A 27,885-nucleotide genomic window follows, 5' to 3' on the forward strand; every position below is an offset into this window, starting at 1 on the left:
GTTCCACACGCGAACAGCCTGGGCGCGTGTATTTCAGGGGTGCGGGGGAAGTTCCACACGCGAACAGCCTGGGCGCGTGTATTTCAGGGGTGCGCGGGAAGTTCCACACGCGAACAGCCTGGGCGCGTGTATTTCAGGGGTGCGCGGGAAGTTCCACACGCGAATAGCCTGGGCGCGTGTATTTCAGGGGTGCGCGGGAAGTTCCACACGCGAATAGCCTGGGCTATTTCTACTCCCCAATCCCACTGGAAGAACTATTCACTCAGCTTTACACAAAAATTCTCCATCAATACCTCAGCTCTTCCCTGACCTGACCTTATGATAGCACACCAACCCATCAGTCAATGTTATTCACTCCAGCCCCTCCTTACAAAATCCCAAACCTGCTGACTTTATTGGTCCAAAGCTTCTCTCCAGTCTCTCTCCATCACAGTCCCCTCACCGACCAGAAATACCTCATCCATGATCTCTTTATCCAGATCCAGTTCTTCAGGTACCCTACAACACCACTGTGACAAGTAGTCAGCAACAACATTTTCCTTGCATGTTACATGATGCCACCCATCTCATGATTCTCCTCGACACTGCCTCCAAACCTCTATGAAGGAACACACCCATCAATGGCTTGCGATCAGTAAAACCCTTAAACGGTTAAATTGAATTCTTGTACTGCCTACATCACACTCAATGCCTCAGTACGCAGCAACACCACACCTAAAACGGTATCACTGGCATCTGTCATTAAAAACCTCTCACATGTTGTGTCAAAATTCCCAACGCTGGTGCTGTCACCACAACCCTTTTTCCATCCTCACATTCTACTTGACATCTTTCACTCAAATCAAACCCATACTCTTTTTTGCACAGTTCCCGAATGGATTTGCATCTATCTACAAAGTTCTTGATACATTTAGAGTAGTATTTCACAAGTCCCAGAAAAGACAACACATCCTTTTTGTCCTTTGGCCATTCCACTTTCACAGTAGCTGACACCAACTCTTCTTTAGGTTCCACTCCCCCTCAATTTATGACCAAAGTAATCAATAGATGACAAAGGGAAATGGCACTTCTCCTTCCTAAGATTAAGACCTGCCTCAGCTAAAATCCTCAACACTAAAGCCAGGTGCCGATTATGTTTAACAACATCCTTCCCTGTGACTAACACATCATCTTGGAAATAGACTACATCCTTGACCGCTTTCAGCAATAAATGCATGACCCTCTTGAAAAGGAAGCTGCCGACAACAGCCCAAAGAGTATTCTTCTAAATCTAAAGGTTCCCTCATGCGTCACAAAGGTGGTATAATCAGTAGAGTCCATGTGCAGCTTAAATTGGTAATATGCAGAGGCCAGGTCAAGTGTGCTGTACACTTCAGCTCCGGTGGTTAAGCTCACCAGTTCCCTTATATTTGGAAGGGGAAATGTTTTCACCACTACCGGTCTATTGAGACCTCTAAGATCAACACAAAGTCATGCTCTTCCGAACCACTCCTATGGGTGAAACCCATTCAGAAGCCTCGACAACCTCAATCACACCATCCCTCAACAGTCTATCAATCTCGTTTTATCACCTACTTACTCAAGGCAATAGGTATGTACATCACTCGTGGAACCACTGGCACAGCAACCTTTCTCAATCTAATCTTGTGATGATGCCCTGTAAGACATCCCAACTCCTCCCTTAATATTTCCCTGTTCAAATTTGTCCTCAACACTCATGACCACCACCACGTTACCCGGCACACTGAGATTGATCTTAATCCCCATTGCACTTTGCTGATACCACACTAGAAGGTACCCTCCTCTCTCAGAGACATACACATTAGGTATGATCTTTTCCTTTACATTACAAATGAGCTCAAACAACTCCTAAAATCTCAATTTGAATGCCACCAAAGGCATTCGCCTTTACTCTTGGGAGATTCACCCTCAACCTCCAAAACTTTTCATTCCACACATCCTTCTCAATAACGGTATAGTCTTACACTGTGTACACCAGCATGGAAATGGCAGACCCATTCACATTCACAACTGCACACGGTTTCTCTCCTCTCTTAGGTTTAACCCAACTTGTCTGACGGACCAACTAACACCCTCAGTACACGGGTATTGTCCATTATTCCGCTCTTTCTCATCTGATGCCTCGCCAATCTCTCACACAATCCCTTGTGAAAACTATTTGCAGCAACAAGCAAACAAGCTAACTGTCCTTTCTTTCCATACTTATGGCATTCTGTCTTTAGGACTGGACATCTTTCTGAATTCTCAAAGTGAAAGGTGCTCCCACACCTGAAACCCCTTTTGCGTGTATACGACTTCTTCTCCACCCACTTGACGTCGTCTTTTGAGGTTCTCTTCTTTGGGAATCTACCCCTTTCTTTAGTGCTGGTGTCTTCTGATCCGTGCGGTCTGTAACTGCGCACACTTTCTCTAAACCCGGGTCTCCTTTCATCCAAAATTCTTCCCTTATCTTATTTTCTCTAACTCTGAGCATAAATTGATCTCTTAGACGCTCATTGTACATTTCTCCAAAGTTGCACTTGTGGCTAGTTCACGTAACACTGTAATAAAGTCTTCAATCGTTTCCCTCTCATTTTTCTCACGTATTCTGAAGTAATATCTTTCTACAAATGATGCTAGTCTTCTTCTCAAAATCAAGATCAAACTTGCGTATAATAACTTAGGATTCAAATTTTCACAACCAGTTTACCCCTCATCTTTCCTACCAGGAAGGGTCATCCTAAGCTCAGGCAAACTTTTTAAAATCCTGCGGCCCTCATGGCCAAGACTACGCATTAAGAGAGCACATTTGTGATATACACTAAGAGACGGTCCTGTATGGCCACTACTTTATATTGGAAGTTCTCGTTCCAAGTCTCCCATCGCGCAACTGGCTTTCCAGGGTTTGTTAAGAAATGGGGAGGTAAGTGAGCCAAAACAAAAACAAGCATTAGTCGATATGTGGCACTTTTGTTTTTTGTTTTTTAATAGTTCTTCCACACAGTTCAACACAGCAGTACTGAGGCAGTTGCATGTTCTTTGAATGTTTCCTTCACTGTAATAACATGTCTCTGTCCTTTGATAGCAGCCTAACTCGATTAAGGTTGCTGCCACCTGTTCTAAAATTGGCCTCTGTCACAGACAATGGCACTGTCCATGGACAATTGTCTCTGTGCCCAATATAGCCGCCATGCCTGCTCTAAGAATGGATGCCTTATTGCCAATTATGGCAACGTCCACATCGTGTCTGACTTCAAGATGGCCGATGGGCCTTCTTGCACGTGCCTTATTGGTTCGAGCAGAATGCACGAACTTTACTGGTCCTTGAAGAGGTCCTCCCCCAGCTCCTCACAGCAGCCACGGCCTGCTGGACGCTGCGGATAACAGAATTTTCCACCCTTCTTGGCCCCTCCTTGAGGGGCAAAACGCTGCTGCCATACCACTGCTCCTCTTACTCCAGATGCCTTGCAGTCCGTTATTCACTCTGCAGCCATTCCTCCTCTCCCGACACAGTTTTGCTGCACAAAGTGGGCTGGATCATGGCTGCACCAAACATGGAACAACTTTCTGTGGCAGCTCTCGATGGAAAGATCACCATCCGACAGCCAGGCAGGGCTAGATGACTGAAAGCTGTCTGGGGCCCACCACCACTAGATACTCGTCACCAGTATAATGGAGTAGAGACCACGGCAGCTTGGGTAAGCCAGTTGATTCAAGTTATGGATTCAGCAGGTAAAATAGTAAAAGGGTCACCCAGCCTCCACCACCTCTGCGCTCTCGCTCTAATTTTTTCTCCCTTGGAACCTTCTCCAGCCCCTTCAACCAGCAACAATTCCACCACAGAACCCAGGCCTATCAAAACTCCAAAGACATAATACTGAATGTAATTATGTACAGGGCAACATCACATAGATGCAAGTACTTGGTATAATACACTATGTATATTATATAACAGTGGGGGGATGTAAGTAATACTGCCCATCCAGAAGTGATGGACACTCCAGGAATCCAGAACCAAATAAAAATGTTTTTGGGTGGCAAGATAAAGGGAAGTACCCAGATCTGCAAGTGGATGTCCTCGATGATGACTGTGCCTACATAGGTCATAGTAAGCTTGTGCTGAACCAAGCACTGGATGAGGTATCAGTTCAAGGGTTGGCACCGCTGTCCTGGCAAAGGGGGTACCCCAGCTTGAATGTACATGTTATACTCACCCTGATCATGTGGGTGCTGTTGCTGGTCTCTGGCTCAGTCTCAGCTGATGGGAGGTCCTAGTTCTCAGCTTTGTCAACCCCTTCTGCACTGTGGTCATGTACACCAGCTTGCAGTCACATATGTGGTCTGCTGGTCAGAATTAGTGCTCTCGATTGTGAGGTTGACATGCCCCTTTCTTATTCACATTTTCCTCGCTAGCTAACTTAGCTAGTTCACTTAGCTTTTTTCCTCGTGACCCCTCATCCAAGGCCACACTAGGAATGTTCATCCCAAATGTGCCTGTGGGAAGCACTAGGCTTCCGAGGGTTAGGTTGCCCAAAATCCAAGTTACCTGTATGAGTTTCCTTGCACTTCTAGTTGTGCAAAGTCCACTCGTTGGTCGCAGCCTTTGTCAATATAGAGGGTACTGTTTGCTGTTCCCCTGTGGTGTCCCTTCAGGAAACCTCTATGTAAATTCAGTATAGAGTCCAACAGATGGAATCTGTTACCTTTGGGGGATTAAATACAACATGAATGTTGACATGTATGCTCTTGGCTGCTGCCTGCCTCAGAGACAGTAGGCTATGGCTGCTAGAAACAGATATAACCTGCTTGGGAATATTGTCTGGATTCAAGATCGAATCCACTCCCGAGAGAAAGCCCGGGAAGAAACCTGTGAAAGATCAATGCAGCAGCCATGACAGTTTGGGCAGTTGACAAATGTCTGAATGGATGCAACCTTCTGCTTGGCATCTGGGGGATCTTATTATCCCCAAGTTTCTATTTAAAACAGGGACCTGCATCCTTCCATTGTCAAACCTTTGGATATGTTCTGAAACACAGAGCAAGATGCAAATCTAAGGAAGAACTATAATGAGGCTCTACCAGACTCTGCTATCTTCCAAAACCTGATCTGACAGCAAATCTTTGCCAGTTTCCACATACACTAGACTTCTTCTAGTGACCAGAGGAAATGAGGAACTGACGATCCTGTCCTTTGACACAGGAGGTACAGCCAAGTCACAAGCCCTCAAGGCGTCCCTTTTTCCCAGAAGCCTTGGGGCCTTGCCCCTGCGTGTACCTGATATGAAGGCCCAGAAGCACCGGACACCAGGAGCACAGTAACTAGCAAACCCAGTTAGCTGTCGTTGTAATCCTCCTTGGCACAGTTCTTCACCAGTGGCTGCACAGAATTTCTTATTGAAATAAGCCCCTCTTGGTCAGTGCTGGAGCCACTGCTGTATCACCGGAACTGCCACTGCTGACCTCTGATCTTGCATGTACCCAAGTATCATTGGTCAGCAGTTGGAAATAGGAAAAATAGCCAAACTATGACGTTCCCTGGCCTCGGATTGCCTTTGGAAAGAGACCCGAGCAATCCCAAAGGGAAAATCAGTAACATTGGTTATTTTCTGGAATATTGGGCTATATCTTTAAGTCAGGACCCTTGGGGCAAAACTAGGTAAGAAAGGCTAGACTGTAAGAAAGAAATTTGTGGGGGTGATGGATTAGCGAATAGGAAACTAAAGACACTACCAGCAGAGCGATAAGGCAGTGGACAGGATAGTGTAACTAGACAGGACAATACATGTGGACCGGACTGAGGTGAGAACCCCACTGAGTACATGATTGTACTACCTTGAACTTGCAGAGATATCACCAAATGATGCCGCAGCCATTGATCTTACACAGTGAGCCGGCATCTCTATGGGGAAAAGAGGGAAGGCTGCTTCTGTCTCAAGGCACTGTAAAGCACCTACCTACAGGTATGCTTGGCAATCTATAGGTAGCCCAATAAACAGATGCTAACCATGAGAGACTTTGAATTGATAAGTCTCATTAAGCAAGGGAAAGATAAAAGGGAATCTATGACAGAGTTCACAGGAGCCAGTGATTGGGATAATGGAAGCTGGAAATATAGGAACAAGAAAAGCACAGGCAGATAGGGAAAAAAGAACAAGCATGAAACTAGTTTAAACAGTGTAACTACCTATCTATCACTCTGGAGCTCACAATAATGAAGTGGGAGCCTAATACTGGACTTTGACACCAACACAGATACACGAAAGCACTCTGAAACATAACAGCAACAATAACATTCTGCTTCAATAGGTACAAACTGAAAACATACAAGTAGTGATTCATGAGATACTGGGGATCACACAGGGATCAGCACCACACAAGAAAGTACAAACTTCAATCTGGGAACCAGGAACTTGCAAGCTGTGACCTAGGAGCTTGCAAGACAATGATTAAAGCTGTGAACCAGGAGCTTGCAAGACAATGCTTAAAGCTGTGACCCAGGAGCTTGCAAGACAATGCTTAAAGCTGTGACCCAGGAGCTTGCAAGACAATGCTTAAAGCTGTGACCCAGGAGCTTACAAGACAATGCTTAAAGCTGTGACCCAGGAGCTTGCAAGACAATGCTTAAAGCTGTCACCCAGGAGCTTGCAAGACAATGCTTAAAGCTGTGACCCAGGAGCTTGCAAGACAATGCTTAAAGCTGTGACCCAGGAGCTTGCAAGGCAATGCTTAAAGCTGTGACCGAGGAGTTTGCAAGGCAATGCTTAAAGCTGTGTTCAAGCAGCTTGAAAGGCAATGCTTAAAGTTGGAAACAGAGCTTGCAAGCGAGGCTTTGCACTAGAAAACTAAGAGTTCACACATTAGGCCTCAGTGGGAAAGGAGTTTAGCTGGTACTCCTAATCTGGAAACAAAATGGAAAAAACAAACCAAGAATCAAACTCTGGTTCCGTGTGACAAAGGTCCTGGAGAAACAGCAGTTGCTGGAATACTGAGCTAAAGAATCAGGGGGTTTTTAAAGACATGCTGCTCACAGGTGAAAGCAACAGCAGTTGACTCAGCTGCAGGCACTTGGTATTCCACCTCCTGACCGTAAGGTTTGAATGGTTGGAGGCTAGGCAAGGCTGCAAAGACTGAAATGGATCATGGACTGGAGTTTGGTTGAATACTTTATCAGGGACACATGCTGAAAATTATCAGGTCTCCGGAAGGGTGCAGGAGCACGAGAGAGTGAATCAGGAATCAAGCTCAGCCTGTGCACGTGAAAATGTTGCAATATTTCACAAAGACAAGGACCACAATGTACCATTTTGTCTCTGCAGGATCCGGCACTAGATCCTGGAATTGAATCAATTTCAGAATGTATTCTGAAGGTCAGTGCATTGGTGTGAAGACACTCGAAGTGTTTAGAAGCGTAACCTGCTGATGAATGGACCCACAAGCCCTATATGAGTGCGCCCTACTGGATGACAGGATCCTGACAAATTACCATTAGGTACCCAATATCGCACTCAGACAAGCAGAGGATGGTACATTTAAACAATTGTTTCCTGTGGAGACTGGATCCTGGTCAGTGCACGCATGGAATACAAAAAAAGTTCCAAATTTGTAGGCAATGCTCCGGTTTCTCATTGACTATAAAGTTGCTTAAGTTCTACCGAATGCTTCTGGAAAGTATATTGAACTGCATTACTTACCTATATTTTATTTCTTTTATTTTAGGCATTTATTGAGCACGAACGTGGCTTTGGGAACCAGAGAAGCACTGTACAGCGGTTAGATCATCTGGCTCCAGGAGCAAACAGTCCTCAGGCCAGCACTTGCAGGATATGGTCTCACAAAAGTTTTTGCGAAAACAGTGTTGCACGCATATATACGCTAAATGGGCACCTTCAATATCGAGTATCAATATTCAAAATGAAAGCTAGAGACTAATAAAAATGTGTTTTTTGCTTAAAACATAGTATAAATCAATGAATCATTGAAATGTAGTCCACATTCCTACATTAATTTCAAGGGGTTATTTTAAAATTCACTGCTCCAAATCACAGCATTCATCATTATATCAATTAATCAGGGAATGTATGTACAATGTAAGCTCCAAAATAAACTATTCATCAGGTAACATCAAAAAGCTATATCCATTTATAAAAACAACACAATACAATAAATGTTCAAAGTGCGCTTCTGGCTCAGAAAAGTGGTAAAGCAACTTAACCGGATGGCCTTTTAATTGACATTTTTAAAGATGGCTAGAGATTTGGGTCCCAATATTAATTCCATGTTTTTATTGTATTAACCTTGATTATGAGATCCTAAATTCCTGTGGTCAGGTTACAATCATTGCTATTTTTAAAAAAGGGGGCCCAATAATCCTGCAAATTTACAGAACCATCGCATTAAATGTTACATTATGCAAGGTTTACTGTACATTTCTATCTGAACGCTTAACTACATGGATTGAAGAAAATAATATTATAAACCACGTCCAAGTAGGCTTTAGAAAAGGGAGTAAGGAACATTGAACAGATGTCCAGGCTTTCTATGTTTGAACGGTGAATTCATTATACATATACGGGCCGATTCATGGAATAATTAGCGCGGCGCAAGTGGGCAAAAACGTGCGAATCGCAGTGGAATAGCGAAAATCGCAGTGCAATTGCGAAAATCGCACGAAAAGCAGCGCACGTCGATTCATGGAAGGCCGTGCGCGAGAAAACCAGCGGATGTGCGATAAAAAGTGCGCGGCGCACGTTGGCACACAGGCCATCTAACAGCGTGCGCCAGGTCACTGCGAAAATCGCACAGGCCACAGCGAAAATCGCACATAGCGCGGCGCACGCAACAAAAGTAGGCGGAACACGGGCGTAACACTCGGAATGGGGAACAACTTGCCAAAACGTGGGCGTCACGGGGGAAGTACAGGGCACAAGTGCGCGGAACGCCCACACGCTCGCCTACAACACGTATTCATGGAATAGAATAGGGGAAAAAAGCGCACGCTCAAACCAGCGCACAGGCACAAACACGACCGCCACAAGAAAGCAGGCGGTAGCGTCTCTGCGGCTGTAAGAAATGTGCGCCAAAAGGTGCGCCAACAAATCGCACCTATATACTGCCATGATGAATGTCCCATACTGTGGCCCTCCAGGAAAAATGACGTGCAAAGGGGTACCCACAAACACGGACACCCGCTGACAAAAAATACGTGTGCGTGTATACCGGGGTGCGCGGGAAGTCTAACACGCGATTTCAGCAGGGTACGTGCATCACAGGGGTTCGCGTGAAGTTTCACACGCGATCGGGTCTGGGGGAGCGGGCTACGTGTATATCAGGGGTTCGCGTGAAGTTCCACACGCGAACAGCCTGGGCGCGTGTATTTCAGGGGTGCGCGGGAAGTTCCACACGCGAACAGCCTGGGCGCGTGTATTTCAGGGGTGGGCGGGAAGTTCCACACGCGAATAGCCTGGGCGCGTGTATTTCAGGGGTGCGCGGGAAGTTCCACACGCGAATAGCCTAGGCGCGTGTATTTCAGGGGTGCGGGGGAAGTTCCACACGCGAACAGCCTGGGCGCGTGTATTTCAGGGGTGCGCGGGAAGTTCCACACGCGAACAGCTTGGGCGCGTGTATTTCAGGGGTGCGCGGGAAGTTCCACACGCGAACAGCCTGGGCGCGTGTATTTCAGGGGTGCGCGGGAAGTTCCACACGCGAATAGCCTAGGCGCGTGTATTTCAGGGGTGCGGGGGAAGTTCCACACGCGAACAGCCTGGGCGCGTGTATTTCAGGGGTGCGCGGGAAGTTCCACACGCGAATAGCCTGGGCGCGTGTATTTCAGGGGTGCGCGGGAAGTTCCACACGCGAATAGCCTGGGCGCGTGTATTTCAGGGGTGCGCGGGAAGTTCCACACGCGAATAGCCTGGGCTATTTCTACTCCCCAATCCCACTGGAAGAACTATTCACTCAGCTTTACACAAAAATTCTCCATCAATACCTCAGCTCTTCCCTGACCTGACCTTATGATAGCACACCAACCCATCAGTCAATGTTATTCACTCCAGCCCCTCCTTACAAAATCCCAAACCTGCTGACTTTATTGGTCCAAAGCTTCTCTCCAGTCTCTCTCCATCACAGTCCCCTCACCGACCAGAAATACCTCATCCATGATCTCTTTATCCAGATCCAGTTCTTCAGGTACCCTACAACACCACTGTGACAAGTAGTCAGCAACAACATTTTCCTTGCATGGTATATGATGCCACCCAACTCATGATTCTCCTCGACACTGCCTCCAAACCTCTATGAAGGAACACACCCATCAATGGCTTGCGATCAGTAAAACCCTTAAACGGTTAAATTGAATTCTTGTACTGCCTACATCACACTCAATGCCTCAGTACGCAGCAACACCACACCTAAAACGGTATCACTGGCATCTGTCATTAAAAACCTCTCACATGTTGTGTCAAAATTCCCAACGCTGGTGCTGTCACCACAACCCTTTTTCCATCCTCACATTCTACTTGACATCTTTCACTCAAATCAAACCCATACTCTTTTTTGCACAGTTCCCGAATGGATTTGCATCTATCTACAAAGTTCTTGATACATTTAGAGTAGTATTTCACAAGTCCCAGAAAAGACAACACATCCTTTTTGTCCTTTGGCCATTCCACTTTCACAGTAGCTGACACCAACTCTTCTTTAGGTTCCACTCCCCCTCAATTTATGACCAAAGTAATCAATAGATGACAAAGGGAAATGGCACTTCTCCTTCCTAAGATTAAGACCTGCCTCAGCTAAAATCCTCAACACTAAAGCCAGGTGCCGATTATGTTTAACAACATCCTTCCCTGTGACTAACACATCATCTTGGAAATAGACTACATCCTTGACCGCTTTCAGCAATAAATGCATGACCCTCTTGAAAAGGAAGCTGCCGACAACAGCCCAAAGAGTATTCTTCTAAATCTAAAGGTTCCCTCATGCGTCACAAAGGTGGTATAATCAGTAGAGTCCATGTGCAGCTTAAATTGGTAATATGCAGAGGCCAGGTCAAGTGTGCTGTACACTTCAGCTCCGGTGGTTAAGCTCACCAGTTCCCTTATATTTGGAAGGGGAAATGTTTTCACCACTACCGGTCTATTGAGACCTCTAAGATCAACACAAAGTCATGCTCTTCCGAACCACTCCTATGGGTGAAACCCATTCAGAAGCCTCGACAACCTCAATCACACCATCCCTCAACAGTCTATCAATCTCGTTTTATCACCTACTTACTCAAGGCAATAGGTATGTACATCACTCGTGGAACCACTGGCACAGCAACCTTTCTCAATCTAATCTTGTGATGATGCCCTGTAAGACATCCCAACTCCTCCCTTAATATTTCCCTGTTCAAATTTGTCCTCAACACTCATGACCACCACCACGTTACCCGGCACACTGAGATTGATCTTAATCCCCATTGCACTTTGCTGATACCACACTAGAAGGTACCCTCCTCTCTCAGAGACATACACATTAGGTATGATCTTTTCCTTTACATTACAAATGAGCTCAAACAACTCCTAAAATCTCAATTTGAATGCCACCAAAGGCATTCGCCTTTACTCTTGGGAGATTCACCCTCAACCTCCAAAACTTTTCATTCCACACATCCTTCTCAATAACGGTATAGTCTTACACTGTGTACACCAGCATGGAAATGGCAGACCCATTCACATTCACAACTGCACACGGTTTCTCTCCTCTCTTAGGTTTAACCCAACTTGTCTGACGGACCAACTAACACCCTCAGTACACGGGTATTGTCCATTATTCCGCTCTTTCTCATCTGATGCCTCGCCAATCTCTCACACAATCCCTTGTGAAAACTATTTGCAGCAACAAGCAAACAAGCTAACTGTCCTTTCTTTCCATACTTATGGCATTCTGTCTTTAGGACTGGACATCTTTCTGAATTCTCAAAGTGAAAGGTGCTCCCACACCTGAAACCCCTTTTGCGTGTATACGACTTCTTCTCCACCCACTTGACGTCGTCTTTTGAGGTTCTCTTCTTTGGGAATCTACCCCTTTCTTTAGTGCTGGTGTCTTCTGATCCGTGCGGTCTGTAACTGCGCACACTTTCTCTAAACCCGGGTCTCCTTTCATCCAAAATTCTTCCCTTATCTTATTTTCTCTAACTCTGAGCATAAATTGATCTCTTAGACGCTCATTGTACATTTCTCCAAAGTTGCACTTGTGGCTAGTTCACGTAACACTGTAATAAAGTCTTCAATCGTTTCCCTCTCATTTTTCTCACGTATTCTGAAGTAATATCTTTCTAAAAATGATGCTAGTCTTCTTCTCAAAATCAAGATCAAACTTGCGTATAATAACTTAGGATTCAAATTTTCACAACCAGTTTACCCCTCATCTTTCCTACCAGGAAGGGTCATCCTAAACTCAGGCAAACTTTTTAAAATCCTGCGGCCCTCATGGCCAAGACTACGCATTAAGAGAGCACATTTGTGATATACACTAAGAGACGGTCCTGTATGGCCACTACTTTATATTGGAAGTTCTCGTTCCAAGTCTCCCATCGCGCAACTGGCTTTCCAGGGTTTGTTAAGAAATGGGGAGGTAAGTGAGCCAAAACAAAAACAAGCATTAGTCGATATGTGGCACTTTTGTTTTTTGTTTTTTAATAGTTCTTCCACACAGTTCAACACAGCAGTACTGAGGCAGTTGCATGTTCTTTGAATGTTTCCTTCACTGTAATAACATGTCTCTGTCCTTTGATAGCAGCCTAACTCGATTAAGGTTGCTGCCACCTGTTCTAAAATTGGCCTCTGTCACAGACAATGGCACTGTCCATGGACAATTGTCTCTGTGCCCAATATAGCCGCCATGCCTGCTCTAAGAATGGATGCCTTATTGCCAATTATGGCAACGTCCACATCGTGTCTGACTTCAAGATGGCCGATGGGCCTTCTTGCACGTGCCTTATTGGTTCGAGCAGAATGCACGAACTTTACTGGTCCTTGAAGAGGTCCTCCCCCAGCTCCTCACAGCAGCCACGGCCTGCTGGACGCTGCGGATAACAGAATTTTCCACCCTTCTTGGCCCCTCCTTGAGGGGCAAAACGCTGCTGCCATACCACTGCTCCTCTTACTCCAGATGCCTTGCAGTCCGTTATTCACTCTGCAGCCATTCCTCCTCTCCCGACACAGTTTTGCTGCACAAAGTGGGCTGGATCATGGCTGCACCAAACATGGAACAACTTTCTGTGGCAGCTCTCGATGGAAAGATCACCATCCGACAGCCAGGCAGGGCTAGATGACTGAAAGCTGTCTGGGGCCCACCACCACTAGATACTCGTCACCAGTATAATGGAGTAGAGACCACGGCAGCTTGGGTAAGCCAGTTGATTCAAGTTATGGATTCAGCAGGTAAAATAGTAAAAGGGTCACCCAGCCTCCACCACCTCTGCGCTCTCGCTCTAATTTTTTCTCCCTTGGAACCTTCTCCAGCCCCTTCAACCAGCAACAATTCCACCACAGAACCCAGGCCTATCAAAACTCCAAAGACATAATACTGAATGTAATTATGTACAGGGCAACATCACATAGATGCAAGTACTTGGTATAATACACTATGTATATTATATAACAGTGGGGGGATGTAAGTAATACTGCCCATCCAGAAGTGATGGACACTCCAGGAATCCAGAACCAAATAAAAATGTTTTTGGGTGGCAAGATAAAGGGAAGTACCCAGATCTGCAAGTGGATGTCCTCGATGATGACTGTGCCTACATAGGTCATAGTAAGCTTGTGCTGAACCAAGCACTGGATGAGGTATCAGTTCAAGGGTTGGCACCGCTGTCCTGGCAAAGGGGGTACCCCAGCTTGAATGTACATGTTATACTCACCCTGATCATGTGGGTGCTGTTGCTGGTCTCTGGCTCAGTCTCTGCTGATGGGAGGTCCTAGTTCTCAGCTTTGTCAACCCCTTCTGCACTGTGGTCATGTACACCAGCTTGCAGTCACATATGTGGTCTGCTGGTCAGAATTAGTGCTCTCGATTGTGAGGTTGACATGCCCCTTTCTTATTCACATTTTCCTCGCTAGCTAACTTAGCTAGTTCACTTAGCTTTTTTCCTCGTGACCCCTCATCCAAGGCCACACTAGGAATGTTCATCCCAAATGTGCCTGTGGGAAGCACTAGGCTTCCGAGGGTTAGGTTGCCCAAAATCCAAGTTACCTGTATGAGTTTCCTTGCACTTCTAGTTGTGCAAAGTCCACTCGTTGGTCGCAGCCTTTGTCAATATAGAGGGTACTGTTTGCTGTTCCCCTGTGGTGTCCCTTCAGGAAACCTCTATATAAATTCAGTATAGAGTCCAACAGATGGAATCTGTTACCTTTGGGGGATTAAATACAACATGAATGTTGACATGTATGCTCTTGGCTGCTGCCTGCCTCAGAGACAGTAGGCTATGGCTGCTAGAAACAGATATAACCTGCTTGGGAATATTGTCTGGATTCAAGATCGAATCCACTCCCGAGAGAAAGCCCGGGAAGAAACCTGTGAAAGATCAATGCAGCAGCCATGACAGTTTGGGCAGTTGACAAATGTCTGAATGGATGCAACCTTCTGCTTGGCATCTGGGGGATCTTATTATCCCCAAGTTTCTATTTAAAACAGGGACCTGCATCCTTCCATTGTCAAACCTTTGGATATGTTCTGAAACACAGAGCAAGATGCAAATCTAAGGAAGAACTATAATGAGGCTCTACCAGACTCTGCTATCTTCCAAAACCTGATCTGACAGCAAATCTTTGCCAGTTTCCACATACACTAGACTTCTTCTAGTGACCAGAGGAAATGAGGAACTGACGATCCTGTCCTTTGACACAGGAGGTACAGCCAAGTCACAAGCCCTCAAGGCGTCCCTTTTTCCCAGAAGCCTTGGGGCCTTGCCCCTGCGTGTACCTGATATGAAGGCCCAGAAGCACCGGACACCAGGAGCACAGTAACTAGCAAACCCAGTTAGCTGTCGTTGTAATCCTCCTTGGCACAGTTCTTCACCAGTGGCTGCACAGAATTTCTTATTGAAATAAGCCCCTCTTGGTCAGTGCTGGAGCCACTGCTGTATCACCGGAACTGCCACTGCTGACCTCTGATCTTGCATGTACCCAAGTATCATTGGTCAGCAGTTGGAAATAGGAAAAATAGCCAAACTATGACGTTCCCTGGCCTCGGATTGCCTTTGGAAAGAGACCCGAGCAATCCCAAAGGGAAAATCAGTAACATTGGTTATTTTCTGGAATATTGGGCTATATCTTTAAGTCAGGACCCTTGGGGCAAAACTAGGTAAGAAAGGCTAGACTGTAAGAAAGAAATTTGTGGGGGTGATGGATTAGCGAATAGGAAACTAAAGACACTACCAGCAGAGCGATAAGGCAGTGGACAGGATAGTGTAACTAGACAGGACAATACATGTGGACCGGACTGAGGTGAGAACCCCACTGAGTACATGATTGTACTACCTTGAACTTGCAGAGATATCACCAAATGATGCCGCAGCCATTGATCTTACACAGTGAGCCGGCATCTCTATGGGGAAAAGAGGGAAGGCTGCTTCTGTCTCAAGGCACTGTAAAGCACCTACCTACAGGTATGCTTGGCAATCTATAGGTAGCCCAATAAACAGATGCTAACCATGAGAGACTTTGAATTGATAAGTCTCATTAAGCAAGGGAAAGATAAAAGGGAATCTATGACAGAGTTCACAGGAGCCAGTGATTGGGATAATGGAAGCTGGAAATATAGGAACAAGAAAAGCACAGGCAGATAGGGAAAAAAGAACAAGCATGAAACTAGTTTAAACAGTGTAACTACCTATCTATCACTCTGGAGCTCACAATAATGAAGTGGGAGCCTAATACTGGACTTTGACACCAACACAGATACACGAAAGCACTCTGAAACATAACAGCAACAATAACATTCTGCTTCAATAGGTACAAACTGAAAACATACAAGTAGTGATTCATGAGATACTGGGGATCACACAGGGATCAGCACCACACAAGAAAGTACAAACTTCAATCTGGGAACCAGGAACTTGCAAGCTGTGACCTAGGAGCTTGCAAGACAATGATTAAAGCTGTGACCCAGGAGCTTGCAAGACAATGCTTAAAGCTGTGACCCAGGAGCTTGCAAGACAATGCTTAAAGCTGTGACCCAGGAGCTTGCAAGACAATGCTTAAAGCTGTGACCCAGGAGCTTACAAGACAATGCTTAAAGCTGTGACCCAGGAGCTTGCAAGACAATGCTTAAAGCTGTCACCCAGGAGCTTGCAAGACAATGCTTAAAGCTGTGACCCAGGAGCTTGCAAGACAATGCTTAAAGCTGTGACCCAGGAGCTTGCAAGGCAATGCTTAAAGCTGTGACCGAGGAGTTTGCAAGGCAATGCTTAAAGCTGTGTTCAAGCAGCTTGAAAGGCAATGCTTAAAGTTGGAAACAGAGCTTGCAAGCGAGGCTTTGCACTAGAAAACTAAGAGTTCACACATTAGGCCTCAGTGGGAAAGGAGTTTAGCTGGTACTCCTAATCTGGAAACAAAATGGAAAAAACAAACCAAGAATCAAACTCTGGTTCCGTGTGACAAAGGTCCTGGAGAAACAGCAGTTGCTGGAATACTGAGCTAAAGAATCAGGGGGTTTTTAAAGACATGCTGCTCACAGGTGAAAGCAACAGCAGTTGACTCAGCTGCAGGCACTTGGTATTCCACCTCCTGACCGTAAGGTTTGAATGGTTGGAGGCTAGGCAAGGCTGCAAAGACTGAAATGGATCATGGACTGGAGTTTGGTTGAATACTTTATCAGGGACACATGCTGAAAATGATCAGGTCTCCGGAAGGGTGCAGGAGCACGAGAGAGTGAATCAGGAATCAAGCTCAGCCTGTGCACGTGAAAATGTTGCAATATTTCACAAAGACAAGGACCACAATGTACCATTTTGTCTCTGCAGGATCCGGCACTAGATCCTGGAATTGAATCAATTTCAGAATGTATTCTGAAGGTCAGTGCATTGGTGTGAAGACACTCGAAGTGTTTAGAAGCGTAACCTGCTGATGAATGGACCCACAAGCCCTATATGAGTGCGCCCTACTGGATGACAGGATCCTGACAAATTACCATTAGGTACCCAATATCGCACTCAGACAAGCAGAGGATGGTACATTTAAACAATTGTTTCCTGTGGAGACTGGATCCTGGTCAGTGCACGCATGGAATACAAAAAAAGTTCCAAATTTGTAGGCAATGCTCCGGTTTCTCATTGACTATAAAGTTGCTTAAGTTCTACCGAATGCTTCTGGAAAGTATATTGAACTGCATTACTTACCTATATTTTATTTCTTTTATTTTAGGCATTTATTGAGCACGAACGTGGCTTTGGGAACCAGAGAAGCACTGTACAGCGGTTAGATCATCTGGCTCCAGGAGCAAACAGTCCTCAGGCCAGCACTTGCAGGATATGGTCTCACAAAAGTTTTTGCGAAAACAGTGTTGCACGCATATATACGCTAAATGGGCACCTTCAATATCGAGTATCAATATTCAAAATGAAAGCTAGAGACTAATAAAAATGTGTTTTTTGCTTAAAACATAGTATAAATCAATGAATCATTGAAATGTAGTCCACATTCCTACATTAATTTCAAGGGGTTATTTTAAAATTCACTGCTCCAAATCACAGCATTCATCATTATATCAATTAATCAGGGAATGTATGTACAATGTAAGCTCCAAAATAAACTATTCATCAGGTAACATCAAAAAGCTATATCCATTTATAAAAACAACACAATACAATAAATGTTCAAAGTGCGCTTCTGGCTCAGAAAAGTGGTAAAGCAACTTAACCGGATGGCCTTTTAATTGACATTTTTAAAGATGGCTAGAGATTTGGGTCCCAATATTAATTCCATGTTTTTATTGTATTAACCTTGATTATGAGATCCTAAATTCCTGTGGTCAGGTTACAATCATTGCTATTTTTAAAAAAGGGGGCCCAATAATCCTGCAAATTTACAGAACCATCGCATTAAATGTTACATTATGCAAGGTTTACTGTACATTTCTATCTGAACGCTTAACTACATGGATTGAAGAAAATAATATTATAAACCACGTCCAAGTAGGCTTTAGAAAAGGGAGTAAGGAACATTGAACAGATGTCCAGGCTTTCTATGTTTGAACGGTGAATTCATTATACATATACGGGCCGATTCATGGAATAATTAGCGCGGCGCAAGTGGGCAAAAACGTGCGAATCGCAGTGGAATAGCGAAAATCGCAGTGCAATTGCGAAAATCGCACGAAAAGCAGCGCACGTCGATTCATGGAAGGCCGTGCGCGAGAAAACCAGCGGATGTGCGATAAAAAGTGCGCGGCGCACGTTGGCGCACAGGCCATCTAACAGCGTGCGCCAGGTCACTGCGAAAATCGCACAGGCCACAGCGAAAATCGCACATAGCGCGGCGCACGCAACAAAAGTAGGCGGAACACGGGCGTAACACTCGGAATGGGGAACAACTTGCCAAAACGTGGGCGTCACGGGGGAAGTACAGGGCACAAGTGCGCGGAACGCCCACACGCTCGCCTACAACACGTATTCATGGAATAGAATAGGGGAAAAAAGCGCACGCTCAAACCAGCGCTCAGGCACAAACACGACCGCCACAAGAAAGCAGGCGGTAGCGTCTCTGCAGCTGTAAGAAATGTGCGCCAAAAGGTGCGCCAACAAATCGCACCTATATACTGCCATGATGAATGTCCCATACTGTGGCCCTCCAGGAAAAATGACGTGCAAAGGGGTACCCACAAACACGGACACCCGCTGACAAAAAATACGTGTGCGTGTATACCGGGGTGCGCGGGAAGTCTAACACGCGATTTCAGCAGGGTACGTGCATCACAGGGGTTCGCGTGAAGTTTCACACGCGATCGGGTCTGGGGGAGCGGGCTACGTGTATATCAGGGGTTCGCGTGAAGTTCCACACGCGAACAGCCTGGGCGCGTGTATTTCAGGGGTGCGCGGGAAGTTCCACACGCGAACAGCCTGGGCGCGTGTATTTCAGGGGTGGGCGGGAAGTTCCACACGCGAATAGCCTGGGCGCGTGTATTTCAGGGGTGCGCGGGAAGTTCCACACGCGAATAGCCTGGGCGCGTGTATTTCAGGGGTGCGGGGGAAGTTCCACACGCGAACAGCCTGGGCGCGTGTATTTCAGGGGTGCGCGGGAAGTTCCACACGCGAACAGCCTGGGCGCGTGTATTTCAGGGGTGCGCGGGAAGTTCCACACGCGAACAGCCTGGGCGCGTGTATTTCAGGGGTGCGCGGGAAGTTCCACACGCGAATAGCCTAGGCGCGTGTATTTCAGGGGTGCGGGGGAAGTTCCACACGCGAACAGCCTGGGCGCGTGTATTTCAGGGGTGCGCGGGAAGTTCCACACGCGAATAGCCTGGGCGCGTGTATTTCAGGGGTGCGCGGGAAGTTCCACACGCGAATAGCCTGGGCGCGTGTATTTCAGGGGTGCGCGGGAAGTTCCACACGCGAATAGCCTGGGCTATTTCTACTCCCCAATCCCACTGGAAGAACTATTCACTCAGCTTTACACAAAAATTCTCCATCAATACCTCAGCTCTTCCCTGACCTGACCTTATGATAGCACACCAACCCATCAGTCAATGTTATTCACTCCAGCCCCTCCTTACAAAATCCCAAACCTGCTGACTTTATTGGTCCAAAGCTTCTCTCCAGTCTCTCTCCATCACAGTCCCCTCACCGACCAGAAATACCTCATCCATGATCTCTTTATCCAGATCCAGTTCTTCAGGTACCCTACAACACCACTGTGACAAGTAGTCAGCAACAACATTTTCCTTGCATGGTATATGATGCCACCCATCTCATGATTCTCCTCGACACTGCCTCCAAACCTCTATGAAGGAACACACCCATCAATGGCTTGCGATCAGTAAAACCCTTAAACGGTTAAATTGAATTCTTGTACTGCCTACATCACACTCAATGCCTCAGTACGCAGCAACACCACACCTAAAACGGTATCACTGGCATCTGTCATTAAAAACCTCTCACATGTTGTGTCAAAATTCCCAACGCTGGTGCTGTCACCACAACCCTTTTTCCATCCTCACATTCTACTTGACATCTTTCACTCAAATCAAACCCATACTCTTGTTTGCACAGTTCCCGAATGGATTTGCATCTATCTACAAAGTTCTTGATACATTTAGAGTAGTATTTCACAAGTCCCAGAAAAGACAACACATCCTTTTTGTCCTTTGGCCATTCCACTTTCACAGTAGCTGACACCAACTCTTCTTTAGGTTCCACTCCCCCTCAATTTATGACCAAAGTAATCAATAGATGACAAAGGGAAATGGCACTTCTCCTTCCTAAGATTAAGACCTGCCTCAGCTAAAATCCTCAACACTAAAGCCAGGTGCCGATTATGTTTAACAACATCCTTCCCTGTGACTAACACATCATCTTGGAAATAGACTACACCCTTGACCGCTTTCAGCAATAAATGCATGACCCTCTTGAAAAGGAAGCTGCCGACAACAGCCCAAAGAGTATTCTTCTAAATCTAAAGGTTCCCTCATGCGTCACAAAGGTGGTATAATCAGGAGAGTCCATGTGCAGCTTAAATTGGTAATATGCAGAGGCCAGGTCAAGTGTGCTGTACACTTCAGCTCCGGTGGTTAAGCTCACCAGTTCCCTTATATTTGGAAGGGGAAATGTTTTCACCACTACGGGTCTATTGAGACCTCTAAGATCAACACAAAGTCATGCTCTTCCGAACCACTCCTATGGGTGAAACCCATTCAGAAGCCTCGACAACCTCAATCACACCATCCCTCAACAGTCTATCAATCTCGTTTTATCACCTCCTTACTCAAGGCAATAGGTATGTACATCACTCGTGGAACCACTGGCACAGCAACCTTTCTCAATCTAATCTTGTGATGATGCCCTGTAAGACATCCCAACTCCTCCCTTAATATTTCCCTGTTCAAATTTGTCCTCAACACTCATGACCACCACCACGTTACCCGGCACACTGAGATTGATCTTAATCCCCATTGCACTTTGCTGATACCACACTAGAAGGTACCCTCCTCTCTCAGAGACATACACATTAGGTATGATCTTTTCCTTTACATTACAAATGAGCTCAAACAACTCCTAAAATCTCAATTTGAATGCCACCAAAGGCATTCGCCTTTACTCTTGGGAGATTCACCCTCAACCTCCAAAACTTTTCATTCCACACATCCTTCTCAATAATGGTATAGTCTTACACTGTGTACACCAGCATGGAAATGACAGACCCATTCACAACTGCACACGGTTTCTCTCCTCTCTTAGGTTTAACCCAACTTGTCTGACGGACCAACTAACACCCTCAGTACACGGGTATTGTCCATTATTCCGCTCTTTCTCATATGATGCCTGGCCAATCTCTCACACAATCCCTTGTGAAAACTATTTGCAGCAACAAGCAAACAAGCTAACTGTCCTTTCTTTCCACACTTATGGCATTCTGTCTTTAGGACTGGACATCTTTCTGAATTCTCAAAGTGAAAGGTGCTCCCACACCTGAAACCCCTTTTGCGTGTATACGACTTCTTCTCCACCCACTTGACGTCGTCTTTTGAGGTTCTCTTCTTTGGGAATCTACCCCTTTCTTTAGTGCTGGTGTCTTCTGATCCGTGCGGTCTGTAACTGCGCACACTTTCTCTAAACCCGGGTCTCCTTTCATCCAAAATTCTTCCCTTATCTTATTTTCTCTAACTCTGAGCATAAATTGATCTCTTAGACGCTCATTGTACATTTCTCCAAAGTTGCACTTGTGGCTAGTTCACGTAACACTGTAATAAAGTCTTCAATCGTTTCCCTCTCATTTTTCTCACGTATTCTGAAGTAATATCTTTCTAAAAATGATGCTAGTCTTCTTCTCAAAATCAAGATCAAACTTGCGCATAATAACTTAGGATTCAAATTTTCACAACCAGTTTACCCCTCATCTTTCCTACCAGGAAGGGTCATCCTAAGTTCAGGCAAACTTTTTAAAATCCTGCGGCCCTCATGGCCAAGACTACGCATTAAGAGAGCACATTTGTGATATACACTAAGAGACGGTCCTTTATGGCCACTACTTTATATTGGAAGTTCTCGTTCCAAGTCTCCCATCGCGCAACTGGCTTTCCAGGGTTTGTTAAGAAATGGGGAGGTAAGTGAGCCAAAACAAAAACAAGCATTAGTCGATATGTGGCACTTTTGTTTTTTGTTTTTTAATAGTTCTTCCACACAGTTCAACACAGCAGTACTGAGGCAGTTGCCTGTTCTTTGAATGTTTCCTTCACTGTAATAACATGTCTCTGTCCTTTGATAGCAGCCTAACTCGATTAAGGTTGCTGCCACCTGTTCTAAAATTGGCCTCTGTCACAGACAATGGCACTGTCCATGGACAATTGTGTCTGTGCCCAATATAGCCGCCATGCCTGCTCTAAGAATGGATGCCTTATTGCCAATTATGGCAACGTCCACATCGTGTCTGACTTCAAGATGGCCGATGGGCCTTCTTGCAAGTGCCTTATTGGTTCGAGCAGAATGCACGAACTTTACTGGTCCTTGAAGAGGTCCTCCCCCAGCTCCTCACAGCAGCCACGGCCTGCTGGACGCTGCGGATAACAGAATTTTCCACCCTTCTTGGCCCCTCCTTGAGGGGCAAAACACTGCTGCCATACCACTGCTCCTCTTACTCCAGATGCCTTGCAGTCCGTTATTCACTCTGCAGCCATTCCTCCTCTCCCGACACAGTTTTGCTGCACAAAGTGGGCTGGATCATGGCTGTACCAAACATGGAACAACTTTCTGTGGCAGCTCTCGATGGAAAGATCACCATCTGACAGTCAGGCAGGGCTAGATGACTAAAAGCTGTCTGGGGCCCACCACCGCTAGATACTCGTCACCAGTATAATGGAGTAGAGACCACGGCAGCTTGGGTAAGCCAGTTGATTCAAGTTATGGATTCAGCAGGTAAAATAGTAAAAGGGTCACCCAGCCTCCACCACCTAGGCGCTCTTGCTCTAATTTTTTCTCCCTTGGAACCTTCTCCAGCCCCTTCAACCAGCAACAATTCCACCACAGAACCCAGGCCTATCAAAACTCCAAAGACATAATACTGAATGTAATTATGTACAGGGCAACATCACATAGATGCAAGTACTTGGTATAATACACTATGTATATTGTATAACAGTGGGGGGATGTAAGTAATACTGCCCATCCAGAAGTGATGGACATTCCAGGAATCCAGAACCAAATAAAAATGTTTTTGGGTGGCAAGATAAAGGGAAGTACCCAGATCTGCAAGTGGATGTCCTCGATGATGACTGTGCCTACATAGGTCATAGTAAGCTTGTGCTGAACCAAGCACTGGATGAGGTATCAGTTCAAGGGTTGGCACCACTGTCCTGGCAAAGGGGGTACCCCAGCTTGAATGTACATGTTATACTCACCCTGATCATGTGGGTGCTGTTGCTGGTCTCTGGTTTAGTCTCTGCTGATGGGAGGTCCTAGTTCTCAGCTTTGTCAACCCCTTCTGCACTGTGGTCATGTACACCAGCTTGCAGTCACATATGTGGTCTGCTGGTCAGAATTAGTGCTCTCGATTGTGAGGTTGACATGCCCCTTTCTTATTCACATTTTCCTCACTAGCTAACTTAGCTAGTTCACTTAGCTTTTTTCCTCGTGACCCCTCATCCAAGGCCACACTAGGGATGTTCATCCCAAATGTGCCTGTGGGAAGCACTAGGCTTCCGAGGGTTAGGTTGCCCAAAATCCAAGTTACCCGTATGAGTTTCCTTGCACTTCTAGTTGTGCAAAGTCCACTCGTTGGTCGCAGCCTTTGTCAATATAGAGGGTACTGTTTGCTGTTCCCCTGTGGTGTCCCTTCAGGAAACCTCTATATAAATTCAGTATAGAGTCCAACAGATGGAATTTGTTACCTTTGGGGGATTAAATACAACATTAATGTTGACATGTATGCTCTTGGCTGCTGCCTGCCTCAGAGACTGTAGGCTATGGCTGCTAGAAACAGATATAACCTGCTTGGGAATATTGTCTGGATTCAAGACCAAATCCACTCCCGAGAGAAAGCCCGGGAAGAAACCTGTGAAAGATCAATGCAGCTGCCATGACAGTTTGGGCAGTTGACAAATGTCTGAATGGATGCAACCTTCTGCTTGGCATCTGGGGGATCTTATTATCCCCAAGTTTCTATTTAAAACAGGGACCTGCATCCTTCCATTGTCAAACCTTTGGATATGTTCTGAAACACAGAGCAAGATGCAAATCTAAGGAAGAACTATAATGAGGCTCTACCAGACTCTGCTATCTTCCAAAACCTGATCTGACAGCAAATCTTTGCCAGTTTCCACATACACTAGACTTCTTCTAGTGACCAGAGGAAATGAGGAACTGACGATCCTGTCCTTTGACACAGGAGGTACAGCCAAGTCACAAGCCCTCAAGGCTTACCTTTTTCCCAGAAGCCTTGGGGCCATGCCCCTACGTGTACCTGATATGAAGGCCCAGAAGCACCGGACACCAGGAGCACAGTAACTAGCAAACCCAGTTAGCTGTCGTTGTAATCCTCCTTGGCACAGTTCTTCACCAGTGGCTGCACAGAATTTCTTATTGAAATAAGCCCCTCTTGGTCAGTGCTGGAGCCACTGCTGTATCACCGGAACTGCCACTGCTGACCTCTGATCTTGCATGTACCCAAGTATCATTGGTCAGCAGTTGGAAATAGGAAAAATAGCCAAACTATGACGTTCCCTGGCCTCAGATTGCCTTTGGAAAGAGACCCGAGCAATCCCAAAGGGAAAATCAGTAACATTGGTTATTATCTGGAATATTGGGCTATATCTTTAAGTCAGGACCCTTGGGGCAAAACTAGGTAAGAAAGGCTAGACTGTAAGAAAGAAATTTGTGGGGGTGATGGATTAGCGAATAGGAAACTAAAGACACTACCAGCAGAGCGATAAGGCAGTGGACAGGATAGTGTAACTAGACAGGACAATACCTGTGGACCGGACTGAGGTGAGAACCCCACTGAGTACATGATTGTACTACCTTGAACTTGCAGAGATATCACCAAATGATGCCGCAGCCATTGATCTTACACAGTGAGCCGGCATCTCTATGGGGAAAAGAGGGAAGGCTGCTTCTGTCTCAAGGCACTATAGAGCACCTACCTACAGGTATGCTTGGTAATCTATAGGTAGCCCCAATAAACAGATGCTAACCATGAGAGAATTTGAATTGACAAGTCTCATTAAGCAAGGGAAAGATAAAAGGGAATCTATGACAGAGTTCACAGGAGCCAGTGATTGGGATAATGGAAGCTGGAAATATAGGAACAAGAAAAGCACAGGCAGATAGGGAAAAAAGAACAAGCATGAAACTAGTTTAGGCAGTGTAACTACCTATCTATCACTCTGGAGCTCACAATAATGAAGTGGGAGCCTAATACTGGACTTTGACACCAACACAGATACACGAAAGCACTCTGAAACATAACAGCAACAATAACATTCTGCTTCAATAGGTACAAACTGAAAACATACACGTAGTGATTCATGAGATACTGGGGATCACACAGGGATCAGCACCACACAAGAAAGTACAAACTTCAATCTGGGAACCAGGAACCTGCAAGCTGTGACCTAGGAGCTTGCAAGACAATGATTGAAGCTGTGACCCAGGAGCTTGCAAGACAATGCTTAAAGCTGTGACCCATGAGCTTGCAAGACAATGCTTAAAGCTGTGACCCAGGAGCTTGCAAGACAATGCTTAAAGCTGTGACCCAGGAGCTTGCAAGACAATGCTTAAAGCTGTGACCCAGGAGCTTGCAAGACAATGCTTAAAGCTGTGACCCAGGAGCTTGCAAGGCAATGCTTAAAGCTGTGACCGAGGAGTTTGCAAGGCAATGCTTAAAGCTGTGTTCAAGCAGCTTGAAAGGCAATGCTTAAAGTTGGAAACAGAGCTTGCAAGCCAGGCTTTGCACTAGAAAACTAAGAGTTCACACATTAGTCCTCAGTGGGAAAGGAGTGTAGCTGGTACTCCTAATCTGGAAACAAAATGGAAAAAACAAACCAAGAATCAAACTCTGGTTCCGTGTGACAAAGGTCCTGGAAAAACAGCAGTTGCTGGAATACTGAGCTAAAGAATCAGGGAGTATTTAAAGACATGCTGCTCACTGGTGAAAGCAACAGCAGTTGACTCAGCTGCAGGCACTTGGTATTCCACCTCCTGACTGTACTGTTTGAATGGTTGGAGGCTAGGCAAGGCTGCAAAGACTGAAATGGATCATGGACTGGAGTTTGGTTGAATACTTTATCAGGGACACATGCTGAAAATGATCAGGTCTCCGGAAGGGTGCAGGAGCACGAGAGAGTGAATCAGGAATCAAGCTCAGCCTGTGCACGTGAACATGTTGCAATATTTCACAAAGACAAGGACCACAATGTACCATTCTGTCTCTGCAGGATCCGGCACTAGATCCTGGAATTGAATCAATTTCAGAATGTATTCTGAAGGTCAGTGCATTGGTGTGAAGACACTCGAAGTGTTTAGAAGCGTAACCTGCTGATGAATGGACCCACAAGCCCTATATGAGTGCGCCCTACTGGATGACAGGATCCTGACAAATTACCATTAGGTACCCAATATCGCACTCAGACAAGCAGAGGATGGTACATTTAAACAATTGTTTCCTGTGGAGACTGGATCCTGGTCAGTGCACGCATGGAATACAAAAAAAGTTCCAAATTTGTAGGCAATGCTCCGGTTTCTCATTGACTATAAAGTTGCTTAAGTTCTACCGAATGCTTCTGGAAAGTATATTGAACTGCATTACTTACCTATATTTTATTTCTTTTATTTTAGGCATTTATTGAGCACGAACGTGGCTTTGGGAACCAGAGAAGCACTGTACAGCGGTTAGATCATCTGGCTCCAGGAGCAAACAGTCCTCAGGCCAGCACTTGCAGGATATGGTCTCACAAAAGTTTTTGCGAAAACAGTGTTGCACGCATATATACGCTAAATGGGCACCTTCAATATCGAGTATCAATATTCAAAATGAAAGCTAGAGACTAATAAAAATGTGTTTTTTGCTTAAAACATAGTATAAATCAATGAATCATTGAAACGTAGTCCACATTCCTACATTAACTTCAAGGGGTTATTTTAAAATTCACTGCTCCAAATCACAGCATTCATCATTATATCAATTAATCAGGGAATGTATGTACAATGTAAGCTCCAAAATAAACTATTCATCAGGTAACATCAAAAAGCTATATCCATTTATAAAAACAACACAATACAATAAATGTTCAAAGTGCGCTTCTGGCTCAGAAAAGTGGTAAAGCAACTTAACCGGATGGCCTTTTAATTGACATTTTTAAAGATGGCTAGAGATTTGGGTCCCAATATTAATTCCATGTTTTTATTGTATTAACCTTGATTATGAGATCCTAAATTCCTGTGGTCAGGTTACAATCATTGCTATTTTTAAAAAAGGGGGCCAAATAATCCTGCAAATTTACAGAACCATCGCATTAAATGTTACATTATGCAAGGTTTACTGTACATTTCTATCTGAACGCTTAACTACATGGATTGAAGAAAATAATATTATAAACCACGTCCAAGTAGGCTTTAGAAAAGGGAGTAAGGAACATTGAACAGATGTCCAGGCTTTCTATGTTTGAACGGTGAATTCATTATACATATATTCTTTT

Source organism: Ambystoma mexicanum, chromosome 1p (assembly GCF_040938575.1).
Source record: "Ambystoma mexicanum isolate Mex_15411 chromosome 1p, UKY_AmexF1_1, whole genome shotgun sequence".
NCBI lineage: Eukaryota > Metazoa > Chordata > Amphibia > Caudata > Ambystomatidae > Ambystoma > Ambystoma mexicanum.